Source organism: Anomaloglossus baeobatrachus, chromosome 12 (genome assembly GCF_048569485.1).
Source record: "Anomaloglossus baeobatrachus isolate aAnoBae1 chromosome 12, aAnoBae1.hap1, whole genome shotgun sequence".
NCBI lineage: Eukaryota > Metazoa > Chordata > Amphibia > Anura > Aromobatidae > Anomaloglossus > Anomaloglossus baeobatrachus.
Window position 1 is genome coordinate 135,967,844 of NC_134364.1, and position 21,575 is coordinate 135,989,418.

The following is a 21,575-nucleotide window of genomic DNA, read 5'->3' on the forward strand; positions in this document are numbered from 1 at the left end:
TGCGGTTCTTGGGGAAAAATTTCCTCACATGTGTAGTGGGTTATTTCATCACCAAGACAGTATATTGGAAGCATATCGTAATTTTGGCGGGCTCGCCTGGCTTAATTACGATGAATCCTTTGGGCAAAAACTGTCGGTGCATTCCTCTTTGAAGTGGGGTATTAAAGATGTAGGCCTTCGGCCGAATTTAATGCTGCCACAGAGGAGCACCTTTACTAGACAGCTAGCAAATCAAACGGTTAAGCGGGGGGTGTGCTTTGCTTTTAATGAGTCCTCGTGCAAATGGCAGAACAATTGCCGTTTTCGACACGAGGGTTCATTTTGTGGCGGGGTGCACCCCTTGTTTAAGTGCTTCAGAAAGGATGGTCAGCCCAGTCTACCGGTGTCTGCAGGCAGGGAGCATTTTCTCACGGGCCCCGACGCCGGTGAGCCTGGAAAAAATGCTTCAATGACTAGGATGCTTCCCAGACCGACGGAAAGCGGAAATCATTTGTAATGGCTTTAGGGACGGTTTTTATGTTCCTTCATTTTCAGGTGTAGGTTGTACGGTCACTAGAAATCTCAAATCTATCAATGTGCAGCTGGACGCTGTTAGGTTGCACATTGATAAAGAAAAAGGGTTAGGTAGGGTAGCAGGTCCATTCCAGTTCCCCCCTTTTATTAATTTTAGAATTTCACCATTGGGGATTGTCCCTAAGAAGGAACCGAATTCATTTAGGGTAATTCATCATTTATCCTATCCCAAGTGTGGTTCTTTGAACGACGAAATTGATTCTAGTGCAGCTTCAGTCAGCTATGCATCATTTGATTTAGCTGTTGATTTGTTAAGGAAGTTCGGAAATGGTGCTTTGCTGGCTAAAGCTGACATAAAATCTGCTTTTCGGTTACTTCCCATTTGTCCTTCTGGCTTTAATTCTTTAGGTTTTTATTTTGATTCGGGGTTTTATTTTGAAGTGTTTACCCATGGGATTTTCACTTTCTTGTTTTTATTTTGAAGCTTTTTCCACATTTTTACATTGGGTATGTGGCGCCCCAGGACCTGGTCGCCACAACAGCATTGTCCCTCCAAAGGGTTAATGCTGAGCCTGGAGGTAATTGGGAGGTCTATTGGCCAGTAAGTTTAACATCCAACGCAGTTTCTCCCTCAGGCCAGCAGGGGGAGCTCTGAACCTGGAGTTCCAGTGAGAATTCCTTAAGTCTGGCCTGAGGGAGGAGTTTGTGTTCAGTCTGTAGGAGAAAGCAGAGAGTGCAGATGCAGAGTGTGCTGTCCTGTGGAACTGGGGCCTAGAGCTGGAGCAGCTTGGCCCAGTGAAGCATGAGGAGCAGAGAGGCACAGAAGAGACTCGGACATCGGAGTCTGTGGCCACCAGGGCCTAAAATACTCCCTGGTAGCCGAATCCGAAGGGCAGGAGAGCTGCAAGCACCTGGCCCATAAACAGCCCGAAGGTACAGCTGCATCATCAGGGCCCGGTGTGGACTCCAGCAGAGAAGCACCAGAGAGGGCCTGCGCAGCCTACCACACAAGGAGAGGGACGTACCACCGGTCCCAGCAGCAAGGGGGCCATTGCTTAATTCAGAGCGCAGGGTCCTATCACAGTAAGGAAAAGAACAGGAGTAGGCCTCATACTCATCTGGCCAAAACGACATCTCAGTTACTTCCAGGCCGGCCGGAGCCCTCTACCACCTGTAACGGTCTCCCAGGACTAACCGTTTGTGAAGTAAAAGAGGAGAAGGTAAAGAGACTGTTGTTTGTACTTGTTTCTTTCATTGCCTGTCGGCCCTGCACCGTGTTATCCACACAACACCATAGACTCTCACGAGCACCAACAGTGTCCCCGGGGCACCGCTCCACCTGTGGGGAGCAGTACCACCATTGCTGCCATATCATCACCCCGGAGGCCTCATACAGCAGCGGCGGCTTAATAGCCGCAAACCGCAGGTGGCGTCACAAAATAAAAACTTTAATTACTCCCAAGTCACCAGCCATATTAATTGACACCCACCAGGGCCACGAAGCCGGGCCCCGCCACCACTGATGACCCCCGGACTAGTCGGGCCCGGCACCGGGTGTCCCATAGCCCTGGGGTGGGCGAGTCAACTTTGGCGTCACGAACAGGATTTCGTGCCCGGTCCCACCGGGTACTGTGCGCCTGCAGAAACTGTGCTTAAAAGACTGTGTTACTGTTTGAAAACTGCCGTCGCCATTAGCCTCGCTGAGCGCAGGAAGAAGGGGGGCGTGCCCGAAAAAGAGCGCGAAGGGAGCGCGCCATCAGAGCGGAGGGTCGTTAACCCCGCGCTACCCGGAAGAGATTTTGAAAAGTGAACGGAGCCTGGTAAGGTTCACTAAGGGGGAGGAAGATGTCCGACACAGAGGGAGAGCAGGTGGCTGTAGTAGCTCAAGACGCAGCAGCACCGGCCGATGTAATCCCAGTCGCCGTCGCCCCAGCCCCCGCTGTAGCGCCGGTAATGCCGATCACAATGTCGTACATCCCGGGAGCAGAATGGCTGCCGCAGTACTCCGGGGAGTCACATACCCTGAGCGACTTCAGAGAAAGGCTGCACAGCTTGTTTAGAGTGTATCCGCTGACTGAGAGCCAGAAGGTGGGCATATTAATGGGGCAGCTAGCCGGCGCGGCCCAGCGTGAAGTGAAGTCCTGGCCTGATACAGATAAAGGGACAGCGACCCAGATACTGGCCAAGTTAAATAGTACTTTTGACACCCGCACCGCAGCAGAAATAGAGATGAGATTCTTTGGGTGCAAACAACGGGCCACAGACAGCATAAGGGACTATGCCTTAAACTTGCAGGAGGCCCTGAAAGCAATTAAACAGGTGGACCCAGAGAGTGTACGTGAAGAAGACAAACTCCTAACTGAGCAGTTCATAGAGGGGCTCCTGTCAGATGCCCACAGGACCCAGCTGCGTATCATGGTCCTGCAGAACCCTGCTCTGGACTTTGCAAAGTTTAAGGACCAGGCCATCCGGGTACTGAGAGAATCTACACCGAATGACCCAGTACCCCTCCGGCCTCTTGCTATCACGTACCCAGGGGTGGTGCCTGCAACACGAGCCGCTGCAGGGGCTGAGGCGCAGTCCCTGGATAAGGATCCCGCTGCAGAGCTCAGACAGCAGGTCCAGGAGCTGACCAAGACTGTAGCTGCCCTTGCCAAGACCGTGCAGTCTCTACAAGTGACCCCATCGCCTGCAAGAATCGAGTTGGCCTCCAGCCCAGATGACGTCCCATGGATGCGACAGAGGAGGATTCCGCCGACCCGAGGAAAAGACACAGACCGGTATGATTCAACGGGACAACCGATCTGCCGCCGCTGCAGCCAGGCGGGCCATATTGCAAGACACTGTCCTTTAAATGGGCCGAACCTGGGGCCAGGAGCCAACCCCCAGGTGTAAGGAAGCCCGGCTCAAACCCCAGTCGAGGCAAGTATGTGGGAGGACGCCCGGTCCTTCCTATTGTGCTGGACGGGATCCCTTTGAATGCCCTCCTGGATACAGGGTCCCAGGTAACAACCATCCCTTATAAACTGTACAAAAGATATTGGGCTGATTCAGACATTGACCATGGCCCAGATGATGATTTAACAATTGTGGCCAGTAATGGTCAGCCCTTGCCTCAAATTGGATACAAGGAAGTAACCATTAAAGTGGGGCGGGTAGAATTGCCGTGTCAGGGGATGATAATTGTAGATATTGATCGCAAGGAATGTAACCCACTGCTAACCATTGGTACAAATGTGATGGAAAATTGTATTGCCGAAGTGATAATTTTGTTGCAGCAGGCATCTGAAACTGCCAGCTCCGGGCAGCAGCGTGCCCTGCAGAGGGAAATCCGAGCCCTGATGAGGAGGCAGCAGGTAGAGCTGGCCGGAGGAAAAATTGGCAGTGTGAGGGTAAGTGACCCCCTCCCCATTGCAATACCGCCAAGAAGTGAAATGTTGATATGGTGTCGGGCAGCAATAGGCCTCAAGGGTCAAGATTACCAGGCCTTGGTAGAACCGGTGTATTCAGACAGCAGGCCTGGAGTCCTGATAGCCAGAGGGGTAGCAGACGTCCGCAAGGGAAGAGTGCCCGTCCGTGTCCTGAATTGTGGGGAGGAGGAAGCCAAATTGCCCCGGTACGCCACTGTAGCAAAACTGTACACTGTCAGTAACAATACCATCAAAGCAGTGGAACCCTTGATCCCGTCCGACCAGGCGGAAGACAATGGCTCCAAGGGACAGCTGGAAGACTGGTGCCAAAAATTACATGTGGGCACCGACTCCACCCCCTCACACCAAAAGCATGGGGTTTACCGGGTGGTACAGGAGTACAAGCGGGTCTTCAGCAAACACCCCCTAGATTTTGGGCAGGTAAAAGGGGTTAAACATCAAATCCCCACGGGTGATCATCATCCCATTAAAGAGAGATACCGCCCTGTACCCCCAGCACAGTATCAGCGTGCCAAAGAAATGTTACGGGAAATGAAGGAGGCTGGGGTTATCAGAGATAGTTGTAGCCCCTGGGCAGCTCCACTAGTGCTCGTAAAGAAAAAAGATGGTACAATGAGAATGTGCGTAGATTACAGACAAATTAACCGCATTACACATAAAGATGCTTATCCACTACCCAGAATAGAAGAGTCACTAACAGCCTTAAAATCAGCTAATTATTTCTCCACACTGGATCTCACCAGTGGGTATTGGCAGGTTCCCGTGGCAGAGACGGACAAGGAGAAGACTGCATTCACGACACCAATGGGTCTCTGCGAGTTCAATTGTATGCCGTTCGGGCTCTGCAATGCCCCAGGGACATTTCAGAGATTGATGGAGAGCTGCTTGGGCCATCACAACTTTGAAACCGTGCTATTGTACCTGGATGACGTCATAGTCTACTCCAAGACCTACGAAGACCACCTGAGGCACTTAGCAGAAGTGTTTGAGTCCTTGTCGGAGTATGGCCTGAAGATAAAGCCGTCCAAATGTCACCTCCTGAAGCCAAAGGTACAGTACCTGGGTCATGTGGTCAGCGCAGAAGGTGTGGCACCTGATCCGGAGAAAGTCACCGTAATCAAGGACTGGCCAAGACCCACCACGGTAAAGGAGGTGCGGCAGTTCCTTGGGCTGGTGGGCTACTACCGAAGGTTCATTGATGGTTTCACCAAGATAGCAGCGCCTCTTCAAGATCTCCTGGTGGGCCAGCCAAAGAAGGCTAAGAAGCAAAGCCCTCCATTTGAATGGAACAGTCAAATAGAAACATCTTTTGTCCGGCTGAAAGGGGCTCTCACGGGAGAAGAAATTCTGGCCTACCCTGACTACAGCCAGCCGTTTGTACTGTACACAGACGCCAGCAACGTGGGACTGGGAGCAGTTCTGTCCCAGGTACAGGGAGGCCGGGAGAAGGTGATAGCTTACGCCAGTAGGAAGCTTCGTCCCACAGAAAGGAATCCAGAAAACTACAGTTCCTTCAAGCTGGAGTTCCTCGCTATTGTTTGGGCAGTGACTGAACGCTTCAAGCACTATCTGGCATCGGCCAAGTTCACCATCTTCACGGACAACAACCCGTTGACACATCTGGCAACAGTCAAGTTAGGTGCGTTGGAGCAGCGATGGATGGCCCGGCTGTCTAACTTTGACTTTACCATCAAGTACCGGGCTGGCAAGAAGAATAACAATGTTGATGCGCTGTCCAGAATGCCTCACTTACCCGAGTCTGGAGAAGACCTGGATGAACTCGAAGAGATAGAGTTACCGGCTTTCCATCACCAAGGTGTCTCCCAGTGTGAGCATGCTGTAGGAGTGAAGCGCTCGAGCCAGCACGAGGTCTCAGTGAACCCATTACTCCACCATAATTGGGAAGAGACACAGAACGGTGACCCGGCCATGCGATTGGTCAAAGAAAAGCTAGCACAAGCTAAGACCCATCTTGGCCCAGATGCTCCAGAAGAAGCCCAGCAGCTGTGGAAGGAGAGGGGACGACTGTTCACCTACCAAGGCAAGCTATGCAAGAGATATGTCAACTGGCGAACGAATGAACTCGTCTGGCAGATAGTGGTCCCACAGAGGGATGCTCCAATGGTCCTAGCAGCTTACCATGATAAAGCAGGACACTTCGGGTGGAAGAAGTTGGAGACCCTACTCCGTGATCGGTTCTACTGGGTACACATGAGAAAGACAGTCGAGAAGTGGTGCCGAAACTGGTCCGTGTAACCTGAGGCGGAAAGATGGTGCCAGCCAGAGGTCTCCCCTACAGCCAATTGTCATGAAGCAGCCCCTAGAGTTGGTGGCCCTGGACCACGTGAAGTTAACACCGAGCCGGTCAGGCTATGTTTACGCCCTCACCATTGTGGACCATTACTCTCGTTTCCTGGTAATAGTGCCTGTGAAAGACCAGACAGCCAGAACAGCAGCTAGAGCGTTTCAGGCATACTTTTGTCGACCTCACGGTTACTCTGAAAGGGTACTGACTGATCAAGGTCCTGCATTCGAGGCAGAAGTGTTCCAAGAGTTCTGTAACATGTACGGTTGTAAGAAAATCAGAACAACACCGTACCACCCCCAAACCAATGGATTGTGCGAGAAGATGAACCATGTGGTTATTGATATGCTCAAGACTCTACCTCTGGAAGAAAGAAACCAATGGCCAGAGAAGTTACCAGATCTGGTAGACCTGTATAACCATATCCCAGTAAATTCGACCAACTGCAGCCCTGCTTACCTGATGCGAGCAAGACCTGGCAAGTTACCTGTAGACTTGGAGATGGGAACTGTGTCACCTGAAGCAGTTCAAGAGATAGAAGATTGGGATACAGAGCGACAACAGCAGTACCGCAGAGTTCAGGAATGCGTAGAAAAGAGCCTGTCCCAAGCAAGAACGAGACAAGAACAGAACTACAATCAAACGGCCCCAGCAACTCCCTAAGCACCTGGAGAACAGGTCCTCAAGAAAAAGCGGAGGGCGCATAAATTAGATGATCAGTGGGAGAATGAACCCTACACCATTATTCCCTCCAACTTTGACAATAGTAAGGTATGCCTCATAAGCAAGGATGAAGGCAAGACCTATCAAACAGTTTCTAGGGACCGCCTGAAAGCGTGCCCTGAGCGGTGCAAAATCCAAAAAGAAGTAGAAGAAATTCAAGGAAGTCCCCAAATTCAAGAAAAGGAGGAAGAAATGATCCAAACAATCCTCGGAAAATTCCCCAAAAGTTGGACCCGAATCAATAACGCCATAGTGGTACCAGTCTTGACGTTCCCGCAGTTGGTCGAGCCGGAGACAGAAGAGGTTCCAGATCCACCTAAGGAACTGTCCGTCCCAACACAAGATGACACGCCAGCAGTAGAACAGAGGAATCAACCCCCTGCCAGTGGTGAACCTGTCGTACCCTTGGCGAATCTGAGACCCAGTAGGGAACCAACACGCATACCTGTCAGGGTTAGGCCTACCAGTAACACGGAGGGGGCAGACACTCCAAGTAGTCAGGGATAAACCCCAGAGCTACGCCGGTCCCAACGTAGCACTCGGGGCCAGCCCCCTCCAAGGTATAGAACATAGAAAGTAAAATGCCTAACAGAATGTATATAGTTATGTGAAAATGTCTTGTATGTAATGTTTTGTTTTAGGTGATTAAGTAAATGGACAATTGGGTCACTGGACTATGAGTGGCCAACACTTTAATTGTTCATAGTTAGCACCAGTGTGCTCAACACCCCTGAAGAAAAACCCGTCCGGTGTGCATAGAGTGGGGTCAGCAATGCTCTGACGCACGCCCAGAGCCTACGTTGGGGGTTTTATCGTGGCGGGTCCCCCATGGAGCAGTGTAATGGACACCCGGCAGGGAGCCACACTGGACTCTTATAGTTGTTTAAGGTTGTAACATGTTTTGTTTTGTTTCTTCAGTCCGGGAGAACTGAGTTTAACTAAGGGAAAGTGTGGCGCCCCAGGACCTGGTCGCCACAACAGCATTGCTCCACCAAAGGGTTAATGCTGAGCCTGGAGGTAATTGGGAGGTCTATTGGCCAGTAAGTTTAACATCCAACGCAGTTTCTCCCTCAGGCCAGCAGGGGGAGCTCTGAACCTGGAGTTCCAGGGAGCATTCCTTAAGTCTGGCCTGAGGGAGGAGTTTGTGTTCAGTCTGTAGGAGAAAGCAGAGAGTGCAGATGCAGAGTGTGCTGTCCTGTGGAACTGGGGCCTAGAGCTGGAGCAGCTTGGCCCAGTGAAGCATGAGGAGCAGAGAGGCACAGAAGAGACTCGGACATCGGAGTCTGTGGCCACCAGGGCCTAAAATACTCCCTGGTAGCCGAATCCGAAGGGCAGGAGAGCTGCAAGCACCTGGCCCATAAACAGCCCGAAGGTACAGCTGCATCATCAGGGCCCGGTGTGGACTCCAGCAGAGAAGCACCAGAGAGGTCCTGCGCAGCCTACCACACAGGGAGAGGGACGTACCACCGGTCCCAGCAGCAAGGGGGCCATTGCTTAATTCAGAGAGCAGGGTCCTATCACAGTAAGGAAAAGAACAGGATTAGGCCTCATACTCATCTGGCCAAAACGACATCTCAGTTACTTCCAGGCCGGCCGGAGCCCTCTACCACCTGTAACGGTCTCCCAGGACTAACCGTTTGTGAAGTAAAAGAGGAGAAGGTAAAGAGACTGTTGTTTGTGCCTGTTTCTTTCATTGCCTGTCGGCCCTGCACCGTATTATCCACACAACACCATAGACTCTCACGAGCACCAACAGTGTCCCCGGGGCACCGCTCCACCTGTGGGGAGCAGTACCACCATTGCTGCCATATCATCACTCCGGAGGCCTCATACAGCAGCGGCGGCTTAATAGCCGCAAACCACAGGTGGCGTCACGAAATAAAAACTTTAATTACTCCCAAGTCACCAGCCATATTAATTGACACCCACCAGAGCCACGGAGCCGGGCCCCGCCACCACTGACGACCCCCAGACTAGTCCGGCCCGGCACTGGGTGTCCCATAGCCCTGGGGTGGGCGAGTCAGGTAGTTCAGGAATCAGTTGGGGAGGGGGTGGTTTTGCATTACCTAGACGATTTTTTGTTTGTTGGGGATCGGCTGTCAGGGAGTTGTTCTAAATTATTGTTTCATTTCATTCGAATTATGGAATTTTTTGGGGTGCCTTTGGCGGACGACAAAATGGTTTTTGCTTGTACCAGGTTAGAGTTTTTGGGAATTGTGTTAGATTTGGAAAAAATGGAGCTGAGTCTTCCGCAAGAAAAAATTGTTAAATTAAAGGGAGTGATTGTGGGTTTGTTGGGCAAGGAGAAGGCTACTTTACGAGAGTTTCAATCTATGTTGGGTAGTTTGAATTTCGCCTTGAAGATAATGCCAATGGGTAGGGTTTTTTCTAGGAGGCTATATGATGCTACAAAAGGGGTGACGACGGCGAATGCACATATCAGAGTTTCTAAGGAAGTGAAGGCTGACTTGCGGGTTTGGTTGGAGTTTTTGGAATCTTTTAACGGGTTTTGTTGTGTTCAGAGTGAGTTTGTTTCATCTAAGGATTTAGGTTTGTTTTTTAGTGTAGCGAGTGGTTTCGGGTACGGTATTGTTTTTCGTTCTCACTGGTGTGGTGGGAGCTGGCCTGCAGAATGGAATGCAAAAGCGTTGTTAGGCAGGAAAGTGGTGTTGGACCTATTTTTGGTTTTTGTAGCTATGTCTTTATGGGGTGAATTGCTAGCCAACAGGCGCATTTTGTTGCTTTCTGATAGTCAAGGTTTGGTGTTTACAATAAATTACTTTTCTTCAAAGTGTCCAATTTTGTGTACTTTGTTGAGGAAACTGATTTTCCTCTGTCTTAGACCCGCAACACACATCCATTTAATTTGTACGTGTGCGGTACGTATTTGCACGTACCGGTGACACGTACACACGGAGACCCATGTTATTCAATGGTAGATGGCACACACACGTAAAATCACATGGACCGTGTGGTAAGTGCGTGTGTGCGCTTTTCTACACGGACGACATGTCCGTTTTTGTCCGGCAGCACGCAGGCACGGACCCGCTTTAGTCTATGGGTCCGTGCCTGCACGTACCGCACACGGAGTATGTCCGTGTTCAGCACGTTTCGTGCGTGTGCGTTTTTACACTAGCGATCTTTTCTTTTGTTTTTTTTTAAATTAAATTCAGTATACTTACCTTTTTTTCTGCTGTTCTCAGTCATACTTACATTGGCGCTCTTTTTTTTCCTTCCCCGGCTCATACCGCTCCCCAATCACCAGCGTGGCGAGGAACAGCTGTGCAGAGAATACGCGGCAACAATTACTTCGAATATGCCGGCCGCTCATTAAAATCTCGTATTCCCTGCTTTCCCCACCCACAGACGCCTGTGATTGGTTGCAGTCAGACATGCCCCCCACGCTGAGTGACAGGTGTCTCACTGCACCCAATCACAGCAGCCGGTGGGCATGTCTATACTGTGCAGTAAAATAAATAATTAAAAAAAAGGCGTGCGGTCCCCCCCAATTTTAATACCAGCCAGATAAAGCCATACGGCTGAAGGCTGGTATTCTCAGGATGGGGAGCCCCACGTTATGGGGAGCCCCCCAGCCTAACAATATCAGTCAGCAGCTGCCCAGAATTGCCACATACATTATATGCGACAGTTCTGGGACTGTACCCGGCTCTTCCCGATTTGCCCTGGTGCATTGGCAAATCGGGGTAATAAGGAGTTTTTGGCAGCCCATAGCTGCCAATAAGTCCTAGATTAATCATGTCAGGCGTCTCCCCAAAATACCTTCCATGATTAATCTATAAATTACAGTAAATAAACACACACACCCGAACAATAATTTATTACAAAAAAAAAACACTAACAAATTGCCTTGTTCACCAATTTAATAAGCCCAAAAAAGCCCTCCATGTCCGGCGTACTCCAGGATGGTCCAGCGTCGCATCCAGCTCTGCTGCATGAAGGTGACCGGAGCTGCAGAAGACACCGCCACTCCTGTCAGCTCCACGCAGCAACTGAGGTGAGTAGCGCGATCAGCTGAGCTGTCACTGAGGTTACTCGCGGCCAACGCTGAATACAGCTGATCGCGCTATTCCCTTCATTAGCTGCGTGGAGCTGACAGGAGCGGCGGTGTCTTCTGCAGCTCCGGTCACCTTCATGCAGCAGAGCTGGATGTGACGCTGGACCATCCTGGAGTACGCCGGACAAGGAGGGCTTTTTCGGGCTTATTAAATTGGTGAACAAGGCAATTTGTTAGTGTTTTTTTTTCTAATAAAGGATTGTTCGGGGGTGTGTGTATATTTACTGTAATTTACAGATTAATCATGGAAGGTATTTCGGGGAGACGCCTGACATGATTAATCTAGGACTTATTGGCAGCTATGGGCTGCCAAAAACTCCTTATTACCCCGATTTGCCAACGCACCAGGGCAAATCGGGAAGAGCCGGGTACAGTCCCAGAACTGTCGCATATAATGTATGCGGCAATTCTGGGCGGCTGCTGACTGATATTGTTAGGCTCCCTATAACGTGGGGCTCCCCATCCTGAGAATACCAGCCTTCAGCCGTATGGCTTTATCTGGCTGGTATTAAAATTGGGGGGGGACCGCACGCCGTTTTTTTAAATTATTTATTTATTTATTTTACTGCACAGTATAGACACGCCCACCGGCTGCTGTGATTGGGTGCAGTGAGACACCTGTCACTCAGCGTGGGGGGCGTGTCTGACTGCAACCAATCACAGGCGTCTGTGGGTGGGGAAAGCAGGGAATACGAGATTGATTAATGAGCGGCCGGCATATTCAAAGTAATTGTTGCCGCGTATTTACTGCACAGCTGTTCCTCGCCGCGCTGGTGATCGGGGAGCGGTAAGTATGAGAGAGGGCTGCTCACTTCAGTCACTCGGGGGATTAGCGGTCACTGGTGAATCCTTCACAGGTGACCGCTAATCAGTACGCGGCACACAGACAGAGCCGTGGCATGACAATGAAGTCGGGTGAAGTTCACCCGAGTTCATTCTCATCACGCAACTCTGTCTGCTGTCAGCCAACATGTATCAACGACATTGTGCAACACACAAACGGACATTCCACGTACACAAACACGAGCATTATACACACCAACACGGACATTTTACACGTACACACGGCTCGCATACGCCATCACACGGATGCCATACGTACCGGAGAAACGCCCCAAAAAAACGGAACACGGACCCGAAAAATGGACCGTGTCACACGGACGTTTTTTTTTGCGGAAGTGTGTTTTAGGCCTTAAGTATAACATTTTGCTTAAGGCGTCTTTTGTTTTGTCAAACTCTAACCTTGCTGTCGATCATTTATCATTTCAGAGATTGGAGGAATTTCGGGCGTGTCTACCAGGGGCAGATATACAGAGAACGTTGTGCCCGTCCCAGCTATGGGGGGCAATTTGGAGTTAATTCCATTTTATATAAGAAATTCTGTAGCGGAATCTACGTGGAAGTCTTATTCTGCTGCATGGTTGAAGTGGGTTCAATTTTGTAGTGATAAGGGTTTTGAGACTTTTTCTCTGGATGTTCAACCGGTTATGGGTATTCTTCTATCCACAAAATTTTATCAGGTATTTCGTTCTTTTTTAAGTGGAATGGAAGGGAATCGTGGTTAAAGAATTTTGCAGTGTGCCAGTGTTTAAAAGGTTTGAGGAAGGTATCGTCTGCGCCGGATAGGAGGCGTCCTATTTCATTTGATTTGTTAAGAAGATTATGGGGAGTACTTAGGGAGGTATGTTTTGATAGTTTTGAGCTTATTTTGTTTAGGGCTATTTTTATTGTTTCTTTTTTTGCAGCACTTAGAGTGGGTGAAGTGGTATCTAATAATAAGAATAGCACATCGGGATTGTTACGGGAGGATATAGTCATAAAAGGAGCGTTTGTTCTTCTTTTTATTAAAAAATCAAAAACAGACCAACTCGGAAAAGGTGTTTCTTTGAAGTTGAAAGCCATACCGGGTTGTTCTGTTTGTCCAGTCAAAAATTTATCTGATTGGATTGCCATTCGTCCTGACATTGCAGGGGTTTTATTTTTACATAAGGATGGTTCTTCAGTCTCCCGGTTTCAGTTTTCTTCAGTTTTAAGGAAATGTTTGGAGAAACTGAAGTTGGATGGTAAAGGTTATTCGTCCCATTCATTTAGAATTGGGGCTGCAACTGAGGCTGCGGGTGTAGGTTTAGGGGTAAAGAAGATTCGCAGCATTGGAAGATGGACGTCCAACAGGTACAGACTATATATTCATCCTAACTTATTGTAATGCATGTATTTTCTCCAATTATTTTAGGCCCCTTAGTCATCTGGCTGTTCGGGCACTTGTTCATCCATTGGGCCCAGATCAGAGCTTCGAGTAGAAATTATTCGGAGAACCTTTCATTTAATCTGGACTCTGTAAATGTTTTTTGGTTCGGTATTAGAGGTTTAAGAATTGAAAGTTTGGTGTCTAGTGTAAAAAAGTTCATAGGTCGGTACCCTAATCCTGATTTATTGGTTTTTCACATAGGGGGCAATGACCTGGGTAGAATAAAAACGTTAGAATTGTTAGGCCAATTGAAGAGGTATTTTTCTCTAATAAAATCGCTTTTTCCGGGTTCTTCGTTGATTTTTTCAGAAATTGTTCCTAGACTGATTTGGAACAGTAGCAAGTTAGTTTTTATGGAAAAAATAAGTAAAAGGGTTAATCGGTCAATGAGTAAGTGTTTCCAGCAAATGGGTGGTTTTTCCTATAGGCATACAGATTTGGAGGGCTATATTCAAGGTTTGTATAGGAAAGATGGGATACATTTATCGGAGGTGGGTCTTGACATTTATAATGTGGGAATTCAGAATGCAATTGAGCAGTGGCTGTGTTGTTTTGGGGGGCCTGCGCATCTTTGATACTCAGGCCGGTTTGGGAAAAAATCACCCAATTTTTATTGGGTGGATTTTTGTTTTTTTTATGTATATGTGGATTTTGGAGTAATTTTGGTATCTGGTATATTTATTTATTTGATGGAAAGTTATCTAATTTATTCAAATTTATGTATTTTAACGTAACCATTAATAAAACAACACGGCCATTTGCCAATCTATTTGTGTAGTCATGTGTAATTATTTATTGTTGTGAATGTGCATGTGTGTGGGCTTTATGCTACCATGGATATATGAGGTAATGGGCATATGAGGTAATGGATGCAGAGGAGCTGACAATCACCAAGAGTAAGATACTCCTTCCACAGACAGAACTACAGGAATTGAGAGAACAATTTATCGCTTTAAGAACAGCTGTGCAGCAATCTGCTGGAACTTCTGAACCAGGGAGGCAGACCTCCCTAACACAGCAAATCACCATAAGAAAAGACTTTAAGATTCTTGGACAGATTGGGGAAAGAGAGCAGAAGGAGAAACTGTCTTATACTAACTTGCTGCACCAGATTGATGCAGGCGTGCAGAAAGGCTACCAGCCAGAGGAGATCATCGAGGCAGTGGTAAAAGCTATCAGCCCAGGACTAAATCTCAGAAATATGCAAGAAATGAAAAGTCACTTGACATTACCACAACTGAAGATGATCTTAAAGGGGCACTATAAAGAAGAAAGCACTTCAGAGCTGTTCAACCAACTCATTAATATCGCACAAGAACACAAGGAATCTCCTCAAGGTTTCTTGTTCAGGGCAATCAAATTGAAGGACAGACTGTTGTTTGCATCCCGTGATGTTGAGGCAGAGGAAAGGTTTGATGCCGGGCTAGTTCAGAAGAAGTTTCTGAGATCTTTAGGAACAGGATTAATCAGCAAAGATATCAAGCCACAGATGAAACAGTATCTAGAAGATCCAGATATTTTGGATGAGGTCTTAATTGAAAAGATGAATGAGGCAGCCAGTTTTGAGTCAGAAAGTGAACAGAAATTAAAGAAAGGCTTCGCTACCAAAACAACCAAAATGAAGCAGATAAAGTTGGAGACTCCTAGCGTTCAGTCAGAAGATCATCCTGGAGACTCTCCAGTATCACGACAGGGAGAGAACACCAAATCGCGATAGAAAAGACAGCCGGTGCTGACTGGAAAGAAATGATTGGATAACTCCGAGCTGAGTTGACAGAGGTGAAGAAGTTGATCTACGCCAGGCCTGAGCCTTGAACATTCTGACTCAGGAGTGGGTTTCAACAGGGAAGACATACTGCTTCTGAGAGTTGCCGATCGTCAAGTCAAAATACTGTCTGTTGCCATTGTCTAAGATGTGGTGAAGAAGGGCATTATGCCAGAGAATGTCAAGCACATTATGAAGAAAATTATGATATAGTGGGGATATCAGAGACATGGCTGGATGAGAGCTATGACTGGGCTGTTAATTTACAGGGTTATAGCCTATTCAGGAATGACCGTACAAATAAGCGAGGGGGAGGTGTGTGTCTATATGTAAAATCATCCTTAAAACCCATCCTGCGTGACAACATATGTGAGGGTACTGAGAATGTAGAGTCCCTATGGGTGGAGATAAGGGGGGGGAGAATGAATATTAAAATACTGATAGGGGTGTGTTATAAGGCGCCGAATATTATGGAAGAGGTAGAGAATCTCCTCATAAAGCAAATTGATAAAGCAGCGAGTCTCGGAGAGGTAATTATTATGAGGGACTTTAACTATCCTGATATAAATTGGGGAACAGAAACTTGCAGTTCCAGCAAAGGAAATAGATTTTTGGTAACAATGAAAGATAATTACCTTTCACAAATGGTACAGGACCCCACAAGAGGGGGAGCACTACTAGACCTTGTACTAACCAATAGGCCAGACCGCATATCAAATATACAAGTTGGGGGTTACTTGGGGAATAGTGATCACAAAATAATAAGTTTTCATGTATTCTTTAGTAAGATGTCTAGTAGAGGGGCTACAAGGACACTAAACTTCAGGAAAGCAAATTTTAAACGGTTGAGAGATGATCTTAGTGCAATAAACTGGGATGATGTACTAAGTAATAAAAGTACACAAAGCAAATGGGAGACTTTTATGAGCATCCTGAATAGGGCTTGTGCAGAAAATATACCCTATGGGAACAAACATGCTAGAAATAGGAGGAAACCCCTATGGCTAAATAGAGCTGTAAGGGAAGCAATAAAAGAAAAACAGAAAGCCTTAAAAGAATTAAAGAGGGTAGGTAGTGATGAGGCATTAATAATTATAGAAAATTAAATAAAATATGTAAAAAGCAAATTAAGTTAGCTAAGTTTGAGACAGAGAGACTCATTGCAAGAGAAAGTAAAAATAATCCTAAAATATTCTTTAACTACATAAACAGTAAAAAACTGAAAAGCGATAGTGTTGGCCCCCTTAAAAATAGTCTTGGTGAAATGGTGGAAGGGGATGAGGGTAAAGCCAACCTGCTGAATGACTTTTTTTCCACGGTTTTTATACAAGAAAATGCCATGGCAGATGACATGACCAGTGATACCATAAATTCACCCTTAAATATTACCTGCTTAACCCAGCAGGAAGTACGCCGCCGCCTCGAAATCACTAAGGTTGACAAATCTCCGGGCCCGGATGGCATACACCCCAGAGTACTACAGGAATTGAGTTCTGTGATAGATAGACCATTATTTTTAATCTTCTCAGATTCCTTAATAACAGGGTCGGTACCGCAGGACTGGCGCATAGCAAATGTGGTGCCAATATTCAAAAAGGGGACAAAAACTGAGCCGGGAAATTATAGGCCGGTAAGTTTAACCTCTACGGTTGGTAAAATCCTTGAGGGTTTCTTGAGAGATGCTATACTGGAGTATCTCAAGAAAAATAACCTTATGACAGAGTATCAACATGGGTTTATGAGGGATCGATTCTGTCAAACTAATTTGATCAGCTTCTATGAAGAGGTAAGTTCAAGCCTGGACCAGGGAAATGCAGTGGATGTTGTGTATATGGACTTTTCAAAAGCTTTTGATACGGTGCCACACAAAAGGTTGGTACATAAAATGAGAATAATGGGGATAGGGGAAAATATGTGTAACTGGGTTAAAAACTGGCTCAGTGATAGGAAACAAAGGGTGGTTATTAATGGTACGTACTCGGACTGGGTCTCAGTTCATAGTGGGGTACCACAGGGGTCAGTATTGGGCCCGCTTCTTTTCAACATATTTATAAATGACCTTGTTGGGGGCATGCAGAGTAGAATTTCAATATTTGCAGATGATACTAAACTCTGCAGGGTAATCAATACAGAGGAGGATAATTTTATATTACAGGGAGATTTATGTAAATTGGAGGATTGGGCTGAGAAGTGGCAATTGAAGTTTAATGTAGATAAATGTAAGGTCATGCACTTGGGTAGAGGAAATAACATTTATGATTATGTACTTAATTGTAGAACACTGGGTAAAACAGACACAGAAAAAGACTTGGGTGTATGGGTGGATGGTAAACTTCACTTTAGTGGACAGTGTCAGGCAGCTGCTGCCAGGGCTAATAAAATAATGGGATGTATTAAAAGAGGTATAAGTGTTCATGAAAAAAATATAGTTCTACCTCTGTACAAGTCACTAGTGCGACCGCACTTAGAATACTGTGTACAATTCTGGTCACCGATATATAAGAAGGACATAGCTGAACTGGAGAGGGTGCAGAGAAGAGCGACCAAGATTATTAGAGGAATGGGTGGGCTGCAATACCAAGACAGGTTATTAAACTTGGGGTTATTTAGTTTGGAAAAACGAAGGCTTAGGGGGGATCTAATCACAATGTATAAATATATGAGGGGACAGTACAGAGACCTTGCCAAAGATCTTTTTACACCTAGGCCTGCGACTGGAACACGAGGGCATCCGCTACGTCTTGAGGAAAGAAGGTTTAATCATAATCACAGACGAGGATTCTTTACTGTACGAGCAGTGAGACTATGGAACTCTCTGCCGCATGATGTTGTAATGAGTGATTCACTACTAACATTTAAGCAGAGCCTGGATGCCTTTCTTGAAAAATTTAATATTACCAGTTATGTATATTAGATTTTATGACAGGGTATTGATCCAGGGAACTAGTCTGATTGCCGGATGTGGAGTCAGGAAGGAAATTTTTTCCCCATTGGAACTTGTTTGCCACATTGGGGTTTTTTTTGCCTTCCTCTGGATCAACATGTTAGGCTACGGGTTGAACTTGATGGACTTAGAGTCTCCCTTCAACCTTAAAAACTATGATACTATGATACTATGAAGCGCCACGACACTTAGGGTTAAACGACAGCAGGTTGCCAGTGCGGGGTGACTGGTAACTGCAACATGGATGAAGCCCCGGACAGAAATATCACCAACATCCAGAACTGCTTATGAGATACAACGACTGCATCAGCACTATCCCCAGATGTGTGACCGTCTTCGACAGCTCAAAGAGGGAGAAAACCATCAGCTTCTTAATGCCCAGTGTGGAAGTCAGACCATGCATTTCTGGGAGCAAGATGATTGTTCGGTCAGTAAGGATAGCCTCATCAACTTAATTGGTGAAAGATGCTTCATACAGTGCAACTTAGATGGACTCCTGGTGAAAGCGCTATGGGATACAGGTGCCCAAGTGAGCCTCCTAAATGAAGAATGGAGAAGCTGTCATATGCCACACACCTGCCTTCGTCCACTAAAAGAACTGTTAGGACTGGTGGAACTCCACGGCAAAGCCGTCAATCAGACCGAGATCCCTTTTATAGGCTGGGTAGAAGTGACATTTCAACTCAGTGCCACAAAGAAGAGTGATGCTATTGAGTCATTGGTACCCTTTCTTGTCTCTAGTGATCCCAATGTGGCGGAAAACCTATCCTGGGTTACAATGTTATCAGTGAGGTTATCAAGAAATAAAAATCAGGGACACCTGTGTTGGAGGCGGTAGCCAAATCGCTGGCCATTCCTAGAGTCGTGGCAGAAAATGTGATTCGTGGAATAAGTAGAGCACAAAACACAATGGACATGAAAGAAGTAAAGGAAGGCCTGCGGTCAACCGTCATCCCTGCAAATCAAATGGTGGGAGTGAGGTGTGGAGTTAGGGTCGAACCGGGAAGAAAAATCCAGAAGAGACTGTTTGTGCCGAGAAACTCATCAGAACTTCCCGAGGGTCCTAGGAGAGACTGTGCTTATGATTCCTACTGGTGGTTTTGTCAGAGTGACAGTGCTGGTAATAAATACGACAAAGCACGAAGTGAGATTGTACCCTAAGACTGTGTTAGGTCACATTGAAACCATTAAGACGGTGTATCCGGCCAGTGTTAGACCAGTCCAGATTTCTTCAGTGAATTTAGTTTCTGAACCACGAAGCAAAGTGTGCTCAGGGGAGAGAACTTCACAAATTACCTTAGCAGCTTGGGACCCTTCAGTACCCCTGGAACATCTAAGTACTGAAGAGCTAGCAGTAGTGAAACAGATGTTAAGAGAAGAGTGTCGCGCATTCTCAAAGGATGACTCTGATATCGGGTGTATTCCGTCATTACAGCTTAAGATCAACTTGAAAGACTCTACCCCAGTAACCAGAAGTTACGTGTCCGTACCCAAACCATTGCACCGTGAAGTAAAGGAATATCTGCAAGATCTAATTAACAGAGGTTGGATACAAAAATCAAAGTCTTCCTACTCCTCTCCTATTGTCTGTGTAAGGAAGAAGGATGGCACACTGAGACTCTGTTGTGATTACTGGGAACTAAATCGGAAGTCAATCCCGGACCGGCACCCAATACCAAAGATTCAAGATATGCTAGATAGCTTGTCAGGAAGTACCTTGTTTTCAGTTCTGGACCAGGGCAAGGCGTACCACCAAGGGTTTGTGGAAGAATCCAGTAGATCACTAACAGCCGTTATCACACCTTGGGGATTGTATAAGTGGATCTGTATACCATTTGGGCTCAGCTCTGCCCTGGCAGAATTTCAGAGGAGAATGGAAGCCTGTCTAGAGGGGTTAAGAGATGATATCTGCCAGCCATACCTAGATAACAATGGTACACAGCAAGACCTTCATCAAGCATGTGGCGCATGTGAGGACTGTACTCCAACGTTATCAGCAACATGGAGTCAAGCTAACCCCCAAAAAATGTGAACTGTTCAGAAGACAAGTTCAATTTCTGGGAAAAATTGTGTCTGGGGATGGATACACCATGGACCCAGCAGAAATCGCTCCGGTAATGGCCCTGAAAGACAAGCATCCATCAAATGTGGGAGAATTGAGGAAGATCTTGGGATTCCTCTCCTATTATAGGATTTACATACAGAACTTTTCCCGGATTGCCGCTCCGTTATACCACCTCTTGGGAGGGACAACAAAGTCAGCTACATTAATGGGAAAAGAAAAGAACACCGGCTGGACTCGACCTACAGGAAAAAAAAACAGTTTCTGCTCAGCAACCAATTATCTGGACTTCAGATCACCAAGAGATATTGGAAGAATTAGTAGATTACCTTGTAAAACCACCTATAATGGCATATCCTGATTTCAACCAACCATTTGTTCTTCATTGTGATGCCTCTCAAATGGGACTTGGAGCTGCCCTGTATCAGCATCAAAATGGCAGATTGACAGTCATCGGCTATGGTCCCAGAACGTTGACAGATGCTGAAAAAAAGTACCATCTTCATTCTGGGAAACTGGAATTCCTGGCATTGAAGTGGGCTGTCTGCGAACGATTTAGAGATTATCTCTATTACAGTAAGGAGTTTGAGGTATACACTGATAACATCCCTTTGACCTATGTCCTCACTACAGCTAAATCGAATGCTACAGGTCAAAGATGGGTGGCTGATCTAGCTGACTTCAACTTTAGTATCAAGTATAGGCCAGAAAAATGCAATGCGGATGTAGATGGATTATCAAGAATGCCAATAGAGCCTGAACAGTTCATGCAAGAATGCTCTGAAGAAGTCAGTCTAGAAGCTATTGTGAGCACCACTCAAGCAGTACAAGTTCAGCATGAGGAATGTACACCGTTGTGGTGTCCGTTGACTGTAGCAACTACCGTGAAAGCACCAGAACAAGATCACCCTATGTACATCCAACAGTTATCAAAAGAAACAATCCAGAAAGCTCAATGGGAAGATCATATAATTAGCAGAATTCTACCTTATGTGGAACAAAACCGGTTTCCAAGGAAGAGAGAAAGAGATACGGAGTCACCAGCAGTAGCTGTCTTATGTAGAGAACGGGCGAAGCTCTACCTCAGCACAGATGGTATCCTGTATAGAAAAAGAGGACAGAAGCAACAGCTAGTACTACCAACAAGATACCATCGACTGGTCTTCAAAGAACTACATGAAGACATGGAACATCTAGGAGTAGAAAGGACTACAAATTTGGTTCAGGAATGGTTCTTCTGGCCGTACATGCAGAGAGATATCGAGAAGTTTGTGACCAGAGAGTGTGGTTGCTTGAAAGATAAGCGTCCTAACACACCAACTCGAGCACCTATGGGCAACATCCAAACGACTTACCCATTTGAGCTGGTTTCAGTTGACTTTTTGCATCTGGAGACGTGTAAAGGTGGATATGAATACATCTTAGTAGTGATGGACCATTTTACTCGATTTGCTCAAGCATATTCAACCACCAATAAGTCTGGCAAGATGGCGGCAGAGAAGATTTTCA